The 11,728-nt window shown below is 36.5% G+C and overlaps 1 long non-coding RNA gene across 1 annotated transcript; it reads left to right on the top strand.

Moving 5' to 3' along the window:
- Positions 1-2,509: 2,509 nt before the first annotated feature.
- Positions 2,510-4,750, top strand: LOC127087070 (uncharacterized). Its single transcript, XR_007789767.1, has 2 exons — positions 2,510-2,997; positions 4,418-4,750. It is a non-coding gene; the product is annotated as an uncharacterized LOC127087070 (long non-coding RNA).
- The last annotated feature ends 6,978 nt before the right edge of the window (positions 4,751-11,728 follow it).

Genomic DNA, 11,728 nt, shown 5'->3' on the forward strand with positions numbered 1-11,728 from the left:
CTAAGTGGGGCCTTAGCACCTTCTCATCAAGACAACTACATCCGACAAGTCAGTACGAAGCCTCAATCTATCACAGGTGTACTCTTAAATCCTGGGTATTGGGCTTATCACTCAATAGCATCATGAAACTCATCCCACAATAGAGAAATAGAACAAATATATCCAAGATATAATATATGAAAGCAATAAATCATGTGATAACAATAATAATAAAGCAAGTAAAAATAGTAAAGATAAATCCCCAAACATGTAAAGAAAGCAATCAAAAAGTAGGCTTAACTCCTACTTGAAAGAGCAAGGACCCCCCAGCATATTCGCCAACTGAGGCTACATGATAAATACCTGAGTGCATCGCACGCTCGAAGATACAACAGAGTCTCCATTGAACTTTATTTATTCCTAAACGAAAGGGGAAACATCGATAAAACCCGGGGGAAGAGAAACGGGTAAGGAAGTCGGTTATGTAAGGGTAAGGTATTAGCACCCCTCACATCCACTGTATTTAACTTGAACCATTTTGATTGTTCTTTGCTCGAATAGGTTCTATTATCTAAAGATTACTTGCGAATGATCTGAATAAAAGGAGAAAATGAATTTAATAATTAAGGTGCTTGCTGAGGGTTGGGTCCCTCATGCCTACGTATCCTCATAGTGCAATAAGAAATTAAGAGCTTCGTAGTTCATAGACCTAATGGCGGGAGATGAAATGAGTGTTTTCCTAAGCACGAGGACTAACAAGGCAAACAAGAAAGAAAAGGGATTGGTGTAATGAAAGTATGGTTTAAACCAATGATAATGTTGTTTGAACCCATATGATAAGTATATCTGAACCAAAGAGAAAATGTGGCATGAACCAATATATAATATGTACAAAAAGAAAAAGGGTATGCCTAAGCACGAGGACTCACAAGGCAAATAAAACAAAAGAAATGGGGCTTGCCTAAACACTTGGACTAACAAGGCAAACAAAAAGAAAAGTTTGTCTAAGCATTAGGACTAACAAGATAAATAAAAAGGCTTTTGGTTTAGAGGTAGGTATTTAACCATATGGTAATTAACCCAAAGATATATATGGAATCCAAAGAAAATTGTATTTGGTCCAAAGAGATAAGTATATCACTGATGAGAAGATTATTGAAGGTATTGAATGATGAATGGTGAAGGTTTGGATGTTGCCCTAAGGCAAAAGAATATATTTGATTGTTTATTTATGAAATTTGTTTGGTGAGTTTAATCGTTGGCACTTAGAGGGAGACAAACATCTAACCACTGACTAAGTACGATCGACAATCAGCATACTCATGAGTTGAGATGACAGTTACATCCTAACCACTCTTTTTCGCCCTAAGAGGACCGAATTAAACTTATTTTACTGTTAAGTGTTTTGAATGGGTGTCAAGTATCGGGCCACAAGCTAAGTACGACCGACAACCCAAGTACTTGAGAATATTGTGCACAAGTACGCACACCCCATCTTTTTCACCCAGTGTATTATGAAAAGTATTTGATGATTTTTGAAATGAAAGAGGTATGAAAATATAATAGAATGGAATATAGAATTGGATGAGATAGAAGTGAGATGGAAGTGGAATGGATGAGATACTTGACATTTGATCAAGCATTCACGTTGCTTTTGATTGTATTTGATTTTGAAAAGCACTTGACGTTGGATCAAGTGTGTTTTTATTCTTTTGAAAAGTGTTCTTTTTATCGTTTTGTTTTTATCTTGTTTAATAACTGGATAAGGAAACAACAAAGAAAAGGAAAGTTATATGCTATTACATGTTCATGGAAATGAGGGGAATTTTACCCACAATAGGGGGATGGATCATTATACACCATACAATAATGGGAAAAGGTCCATACAAGCATATAATGGTACCATGCCCTAAATCAATCAAGTGGTAATGGTAAAAAATTAATATGTTCATATCCATGATCATGTACCAAAATGCAAACTGAGAATGGATGCAAAAGATTGATCCTAATGACTTCAAATTAGAAGCTAAAGTCTAAAATTAAACATACAAAGTGAACAAAAAGATCTAAAAAGAAAGTAATGTGGTCATGAATTTTTAATCAAAAAATGACTAAAATCAATTACACAATTAAGAGTTTAAGCAAAGTAAATTTAATTGTTAAGTCAACTAAAAAACTATGAGTAATTTCTACATATTAACCATTTTATTTTCAAAGTGATTTGAAGGCAATTAAGAATCAAAAAAATCCTAATTGTATTCATGCATCTTTGTCATTTTTACTAAGCAAAATCTTCTTAATTCCTAATTTTATGGCAACAATGCATCAACAAATAAAAGGTAATTAAAAAGAACTACAATAAAAACAAAGAAATTATAAAGAAAAAAAAACTAAAAGGGCCAGGGGGTGTGCACCAAAGAGAGGTGCAGAAAGCAGTTACAATGGGCCAATGGCGCTGAGGCCCATTGGTTATGACACACTCAACAAGGGGTGAAGGGAGAAACATGGTGTAACAAGAGTGAAACAATGGGCCTGATATGTTGTGAAGCCCAAATGCAAGCAATGTGAGAGGAGAGAGATTCAGTTTCAAGCCAAACTTCTCACATTCAGAACTAAATCATTCCTCTTAAACCTTGGTCGGAGAAAAGAATCTCCTCCGCGCCGGAAATCGCCTCTGGCAGCGGCGGAGGGCCAAACACGTCAACCTTTATATCAATCCCACAGTTTCAATGTCCTCAACCTAAACCCATCATCAATTCCCTCTGATTCCTAACCAACAACCCAAATCGAACCTAAAACCCATAAGAACCCTAAACGGATGTTCATAAATTAGATTCCATCATGGAGGAATCAAAGCCTAATTCATTAGAGCTTTGATTCCTCAGGCTCCGAATCACATGATGGTAACAAGAATTAGGGAAAAGATGAATAAATCCTACCTCTGCAGACGAAGAGCTTCTGAGTTCAAAGGTGGAATGAGCAGACGGATCCATAAATCTTCAGAAATTCTTCAATTCAGTAAGTGCTTGGATCTCTAATCCATACAATCTTCGTCTTCTCTGTATGATAGCCTATAGGTATTCTTGGTATTCTTGTGATTTCGTTGTTATGTGATTATGTGATGAGAGTGAGGGAGTGAGTTGAGATTGAGAGTGAGGGAGTGAGTTGAGATTGAGAGTGAGGGAGTGAATCGAGAGAAACTCTAGGAGTTCATAAAATTCAGAGAGAGACTCGAGAGAGTAATTTGGAATTATTATTGGTGACCCCCAATTGAAGAGTGATGAACATGATTTCTAGATTCTATCCTCTCAATTCTGTTAGAAATTCATTCTAAATGTAATCAAATTCAACTGAAAATCACCTTCAAATTAGGAAAACTTTTAGAAGTTCATTCAGTCAGTTGATTTGTTAGCAAACAGTTAAATTCTGTTAGGTTCGGTTAAAATAGTTAGTTCCAGTTATCTTAGAGTTAGCTCTGTTAAGTGTTAGGGTTAATGAAATTTACAAATTGATTAAAGTGACGCTAGTGAATTGTTGTGTAAACTGTTAGTGAGTTATCACACTTGATTCCTACTGTTAATTACAATGAGAAAAGTCAGTGAATTAAATGGATTTGTTGTTATAGGCTGAAATTTAGTGAAGTGTTAGTAGGTTGAAATTAGTGAAATATTATAGTTAACTGTTAGGAAGGCTATTTGGATGTTAGCTTGCAGTTAGTTGAATGTTAAGCTCAATGTGAATTAGTTAGATGCAAAAACTCGAATGTTAATGTTAGTGTGCAGTGTTAGTATTGTTGTCAATGGCTTTCATGGTTGCTTGTTGTTGATGCTAATTGAATTTGTTTGATTCATTTTGAAATGGTGTGATGCAATGTTGCTGAATTGTCTGCTATATGAACTCAGATGGTGTGTACTATTACTGCAGTGTTTTTGTGTTCATACTTGCTGCACTTGTGGAATTTGGACTTAGGGTTGTTAGAAAAACCAAAATAGTTATGCTTGATGCTTGTTAATGGCCCTGTTTGAAATTCAAATCAATGAACCCTATTATGAACTAAATGGTTGTTAGTGTATGAGCATGATTGTGTAGCAATGCATTCATGTTTGCAAGTCCATTTTGAAATGATGTTAATGAACTGAACTAAATTGATTCCTGCTAGTTGTTAGGTGACTACTAAAATTTTGATTGCTTAGTTTTGTCATGTGAGTTTTGGTTTGGCATTGCATTGACTTGGTATTGCAGTTATGCTCTTATGTTAATCATGGTGATGCCTTGAACGTTGATGCCTTGAACTAGCTGATATAGGATGCTCAAATAACATGATTCAAATAAACTCATGCACCCTTGTTCTTGAATGGAATGTTTGTGTGCTAGATTACTTATGAAATTTGTTTTACAAGATAGTGATGGAAATGTTTGGTTTGCTAATTTATTGCAGGGCTGATGTTGTTTGGAGTTTGATCATGATCTCAAAATGCTTGAAACTACCATGAAGGTCCATGGTGATAGCTTGAAGAATCATAGCCTGCTTGCACATGAAGAAAGTTTAGCCATGAAGTCAAAAGAGGATATGGGCACATGAAGAATCAAAGTGAAAATAGGATTAGGACTAGGGATTAGGTCAGTTGACTTTGGTTAATTGATTGACCAAAAAGTCAATAGTTGACCAAAGTCAATTATAGGTCAAAGTCAATTTTTTGTATGAATCTTGTAATTGGTACTTGTAAATGAAATGTACAATTTTGAATGGAAATAGTTGCTTTTGATTCAATGCAAAATGTTTTATTTTCAAATTGAAACTTTTCCCTCAAAAACCAAGTTTGAATCTTCCTTGAAATGAATGAATCATGGACTTTGAATGAGAACTATGAAACTTAAACAAATGGACAATTAGTGCACCATGAAACATGAGCCAATGAATGCAATATGAAGTTTTAAATGGACCATGATACTTGAATGAAACATGCATAACAAAACTCTGGACCAAATGAATCATCAGACAAATAACCATGTTAAAAACCATGATCCACATATGATTGATTCCAACTACCAATAGAAAACTTGATTAATGATTCTAATGGCAATGGTATGATGCAAACTAAAATGACCAAATAAACCATTTCCATGAATTAGGGTTTCAATCACAAGATCAATAGACAAACCACATTGTCCACAAATATCAAGCACACGTGATTAGGGTTTCGTACTCTATCCAAGATCAAGATGCAAATCACACAAACAAGGATTACAAACGAAGTAATAAGGCTCTGCAACCAAATTCAAACCAAATGGTCCACAATTGTCATGAACCAAGACTAGAGTTTTAAGCCATAATTCAAAGGATGTGCTCTCCACATTGACTGAAACACCATAATCCCTAGGGTTTGATCCTTGTGCAAACCTTAGATCTTGTTAGATATAAATAATCACAAACCTTGAATCTATGATGTATGTTGATACAATGGATGATATGAATGCATTTGACATGAATGAGTGCAGGTGAATCTCAAACCAAAAGTCAAATAAAAAATGAAAAAGGCTGGGAAACTTTTGGGGTATGACAGGTACCCGTAATCTTGTGGGTCCTTTTGTGTTTGTTACTCTAGTCCTTTTCTTAAAATATGGGTTTGCCTTAGAGTATTGTCTAACCTTATTTTAGACTTTCTTTTTTTATAGAAATTTTATCATGGATAAGCGTTGATGTAGGTGTTTAATTGGCTGCATTGTATGGTAAAACACTAGCTGGATTCTAATGTCTTGACTGATGTCATGACATGTTGTGAAGGTGTTTGTGTAACTGCATTGTAGGTTAGAATATCTAACTGTACTCTGATGTCTTGACTAATGTCATGACATACTTGAGGAGTTTACTGCAGGATTAGCTAATACAGGAGTTATTGAATGTCAAAGTGGATGTGGTGACATTCATCCCTGTCAGCAGATACTGAGGAATAGAACAATTGGTGTTCTGTTAGAGCTCAGTATTCATTTCCAGTCTGGTTATCAAGGAAATACCAGACCTGGCATAAGGCCTACTAACTGAATGTCAAACTGGATGTTATGACATTCATCATTGACAGCATATACTGAACAGTAGACAGAGTGGTGTTCTGCTACACTTCAGTATGTTTCTCAGTCTGTTCTTCAAAAGGATAACAGAACTGACTTAAGGCTAAATGTGTAAGTGTCAAATTGGATGCTTTGACATGTATTAATGTAAGCTGCTACTGTAGAATGGACAGTTTGGTCCTGTACAGTTCAGCAAACTTGTACAGTCTGTTTTCAAGAAAAACAGACTTAGCATATGGTCCTTGATGTCAAGCTGAATGTTGTGACATTCATTCCTGACAGCATATGCTAGATTGTAGGTTGTTTAGTTTTTCTGTTTCAGCTTTTTCTCAGGCTATTCTTCAGGGATTCAACAGCTGAGAGAAAATCCAGGAAATCAACAACCAAGCTACATTTAATGAACCTAACAAATAGCCTATTTGTTAGTAACCTAGATGTGGAATTTAAGGGAACTCGCGTGACCTTAAATTTAGGAGAATACAAGTGCAAAGCCCAAGTACTGCAATATAAAAGGAAGTCGCTCCTTCATTCAGAACTGGGAATTTTGAGGCGTGAAGATTTAGTGTGTCCATCATACTTCACTGCTGTATTTTTGTGAGTCTTGTATTAGACATATCTTGTAAACCAAGTTGTTATCACGTAGATGATTGCTTTGGTGTAGGGTGTTCATTGAGTTGTAAGTGTTGTGTCACTCTAAGCTTTTAAGCGTGAGTGTTGTGTATCTTGATTAAAGTTGTCAAGCACAATCAAGAGTTGTTTGAAGTGTGTCTTCAAAATTGTCTTTAATATTGATTAAAGGTAGTAATCACTGAGGTGATTGAGGGGGAGTGAGTAGGAACTCTGATCTTAGTGTAAGATTGAAATTGCATTGGGTAGGGATTAAGTGAGGAGTTGTAAACGGGTGAGTTTAGCTTTGAATTAATACTACTGATAGTGGATTTCCTCCCTGGCTTGGTAGCCCCTAGATGTAGGTCATGTTGGACTGAACTGGGTAAACAATTACTTGTGTTATTTACTGCACTTACTTTTAAGTTCTGCATAATTCTTGTCTGTGCAGAATTTGATGTCATAACAACCTGTGTGACATCGAAAGTCTGATAACTAGAATTTCAATTGGCATCAGAGCAGGCACCCTGCCTGTTAATTTCTGGGTGAGATCTAGGGAAGTTACTTTCTAGTACCATGGACAAGGATATAGGACACTCAAATAGACCACCCATGTTGGATGGCTCTAACTATGATGACTGGAAGCCTCGTATGATAGCCTTCTTAAGGTCTCTAGATAGCAAAGTCTGGAGAGCTGTCAACAAAGGATGGGAACATCCAATTGTAATACCTCAAAATTTGCCCTCCTCTCTTGGGACTAGCATTAACATATATTGCATTTCATTTTAGGTCATTAGGCATGTCATGTTGCATATCATATGGTTACATTGTGCAAGCTATCCTCCCAATTCTTGATCAGAAGATGAGGAAGTCAAAGTGCAAGCCTAGGGTTTATTGACTGATCATTGGCCATCTGAGGATTGGACTGTGAATTAGGGTTTCATGATTCCCAATGGATGTTGGTCTTTATCTTGATTGCAGTGATACATCATCATCATCATGGTTGGATGTCATCAGAAGATTGAAGAAGATTCCTTGAGATTAGGGTTTTGACCACTGGTCAAACCTAATCAGTTGTATTGGGCCAGTCAGGGCATGATCAGGAGATGGGGTCTATGATGGTTGTGGGGTTCATAATGTGATTGTATTGTGTTTGTTGAGGCTAGGGTATCACCCTTGAGCCATTTCAGTTGAAGATTGGAGCTTAACTTGATCTATGCATTGCCAGATTCATCTGTCAGATGAAAAGTCAACTGTGGTCAACTGTACATGATCTGATGGATTTGGAGGTGGAAATGAGTTGGATACACTTCATTCATGTTGGAACAAGTGTTATTTGACATCTCAAAGCTTAAGAATGAAGAAAATCAAGTCAGGACAAAAACTGCCAAAAATAGAAAGTGACTTGTAATTGAAGTTTCCAAAAATGGAAAGTTTTTGACCTCAAAGCCACGTGTCCAAGGAAGCTTCAAATGAAAAATTGTTCAACATGAAAGTTGTAGATTTTGTTCTTGCCTTTCCAAAAAGTCCAAGAACATGAAAATACCATGTATGGTTGGAAAATTATGGCTCAGTGAATTTCAAAAATGACCCATAATCAGGAGGCCATAACTTCCACATGGTTTGTCCAAATTGCAAGTTCTTTATATGCACAAACTCCATTTGACATGTACTTTCATGGTGCATAATTGGATTTTTCCAAAAATGGTCAATGCAAAAAGTCAATTTTCAACTGGACAGTTAAATTGGACCAAGGGCAAAATTGTCCAACTTTCAAAATAATTGGAATTTTTGAGTGGGGATTTTTGCTACACCTCATGAATGGCATTTAAAATTTGTTGGAATCATCATTTCATGGCAAAGGCTTGTGGTTTGGAATTTGGCTTGAAAAGTGAAATTGCAAAATTGGACAATTAGCCATCACATAGTGAAAATGGGAATTACACATCCAATGAACATCCAACAAGTGGCAACAGCTCATGACAGGTGTTTAGAAGGTGTATGAGGTGGCATTGAGCTGTCATGAGCTGGCATGTGAAAGTTCAATTTTGCCCTCACTTGGAAAATTACCATTTCACTAACAAATGCATTTGGTTGATTAAACATGTTTAGGTGGTAATTAAGCATTGGTATATAATCTTAATCACTTTCTAAGCATAACAGAATTTCATTTCACCAAAATTCAGATCTAAAACTCTTCATTCTCTCAAGTTTTGCTCAAGAACACAAAATCTTCAAATCCATCAATCTCCTTCAATATTGGCTCGATCTTGAAAATTCTTTTTGCATTGATCTTGTATCATCACGTGCTAGATCTGTTTTGGCTTCTCATCATCAATCAAGCACTGAAACTCAACTGTCCAAGCTTGCTCCATTAATGGTGAATCGAGATTTTGCGCACTAGAGGCTACTTCAATCAAACCTGAGCGTTGAATTCAATTTCTTGGAGCTTATATTGCATCTGTTTGGAATCAAAACGAGCAAACTCATCACGATACATCACTGCTACATCAAGGTACTCAAAATTCGAGTCTCACGATTTTGCCAATTATCATATGCGTTGTGTAGGCTATTGAGCATAGGTTAACATGTAGCAATTGGTTTGTAAAATGATTGAGCGAGTTGAGAGAAATGTTGATTCAAAGTCTTGAATGTAAAGCCTATTTCGTTCGATCCAGAGTGTACGTTAGGAATTAGGTAAAATCGAGGACATATTCATACTCCACGCGGTGAGACCTTTCCAACGGATGTCCATTTGTCGATTTTGGTTGAGGTTTGAGTCGAAACCGAGTTTGGAGTGGAAGCTTGAGACGCGAGGAAGACGATGACAGATTTCTGGAAATGAGAGGCATTCGATCCATATTTTCGTTTGAAAATTTGAGTGAGGAGTTTCCCGCGGTACTGTTTAAGGTTATTACGAAAATGCCATTAATGAAAACTTAATTAATTAATTAATTCATAAAAATTCTAAAAAATCACTAACACCTTTAAAAATTCATATAAAATCATAGGAAAATCAGAAAAATGTGGAAATTTTTGTGTTGACTTCCTTGTTGACTGTAGATTATTTTTGACCTATTGGTCAAAGTTGTGCATGGTAGAATTATTGTTTGACTTAGGCTTGTTTCACATGTACTCATTTTTGATACTTTTGGCCAATTCCAATGTGAAATGCTCATGGTGTAAAATAAATACTTGAAATTTTTTGTGAGGATTGTTGACTGGATGATGTTTATTTCCATGTAAATTTCATGAGTTTTTGATACCTGATCATTGAGATATGAATTATTGAACTTAGGTGTGACAATTTGTGTCACACCTCATTATGTCAATTTGCTGGATTTTTTTGAGTGACCTAGGCTTGGTAGAATAATATGAAATTTTGCATGGTGAATCATTAACATGTTAAGATGCTTTGTGAATTTTTGTGGAATTTTACACTGCATTTTCAAATTGATTGTGATTTTTCATTTCTGTTGGTCAAATATGCAAGTCCATGTGACATATGTTTGTAATTTTGATGTGAAACGCTCATATGGTATTGGATAATCATGAAATTTGGTATGCTTGTAATAGACACATGTTTGGACATCCCTGTTTTGGTCTCATCCATTTCTTTTTTGTTTTCATTGAGTTATGAATTTTTGAAGTGGAAGCATGTATTGATGTTGTGATTTGGAGCATATAATTGTGTCTGTTTTGTTGATTTTCATTGACATGGTTCCCTTTGCCCAATTAAGTTGAAATTTGGTATGCTAGACCTTGAATAGTCCCTGTTTAGGTGTAAATTATTTGAGAATTTTTGGAATTGTTTTGGTGTGGATTTGAATGCAATAGTTCTGTTTGCATGTTTGGTGCTTCATTTGAGCTAGTTTGGATTGTTTTGTGCATAAAATGAGCATGATGAATGATATAAACATGAGACCAATGGTGTTTGCTCTTATTTGACATTAATTTGACCTTGGTTTGAGAATACCTTGCTGTTTGGGAATTTTTGTCACTTTTGGACCCTAGGCTTGGCCTAGTGGTCTAGTTGCTAATATTTGCTTGATTTTTCAGGATCAAAAGCATAATGCACATGGAGAATGAATCAAGTTAATTGAAATGATGTTGTTTGATGTTTGTACACTAACATAACATTGTTTTGTAGGTTTTGAAGCTTGGGCTTGAGCTTTGAGCTTGCTTTGTTGTGCATTGCTTTGTATAGTTTAATTGATTGAACACTTGCTGTTTCTGGTTTGTCTGTCTGAGTACTAACTGTGTTTGATTGTTTCCAGGTACTTTTAGTTGCTCAGTTCCTTGTGAACTTTTGCTTTGCTTTGCTTAAGCAACTTGCATTGAGGTATAGCTTCCTAAACTTCATGTAGTCTGGAAGACCCGGCTGTTACCGGGCCGGGCAAATGTCTGAAGTCCTCCTTAAGAGGCAATGATTGTGGTTGTTTACTTTTTGTGCCCAAGCAGGTAAAGACCTCTATGAGGCAATTGGTGGAAGGTAGGGATATGCAATCTATCCCCCACTATTCAGTTGAGTCGTCCCTCTGCTCACACGGCTGTGTGTTGACGCATTGGGACACAAACCCAAGATCTGTGCTGTCGCACAATCGAGTCAGAGTCATTGAGCGTAGAAGGGTCCCTCCATTCTGGACCCACGCTCCCTTGTCTGAAGCTCTCCCTGGTCAGGGATAAGAGCTGTGAGGTCTGATCCTCACTTCACCTTTCATCTGCTTCACCTTAGCCTCGTAATGGCAAGGTTAAGAGCAAACCCAGCCCGTACAGACGACTCGCTTCGGCAGTCAAACCTATTGTGTGAGCCCCTTGTTTGGCTATAGTGCGTGCTATGTGGATATCTGATTGACATGCTTGTTTGAGATGTTTGTTCTCATTCGATATATTCTATATGCTTGTGTGCTTGCTTCTTTCCTGGATAGGAATAGTTTGCTTATGCAAGTAGGATAGAAAACTGAACTTAGGGACGACTTTGCATGACAACATCTAGGCTCGAGTCGTAGTCTCCCTAGTGTTGTGTCTCCTTCTGTTCTGGCTAGTAATGCAGTCCCTTTCAGGGGAACTACAT

The sequence above is a fragment of the Lathyrus oleraceus genome, chromosome 5, assembly GCF_024323335.1.
Source record: "Lathyrus oleraceus cultivar Zhongwan6 chromosome 5, CAAS_Psat_ZW6_1.0, whole genome shotgun sequence".
NCBI lineage: Eukaryota > Viridiplantae > Streptophyta > Magnoliopsida > Fabales > Fabaceae > Lathyrus > Lathyrus oleraceus.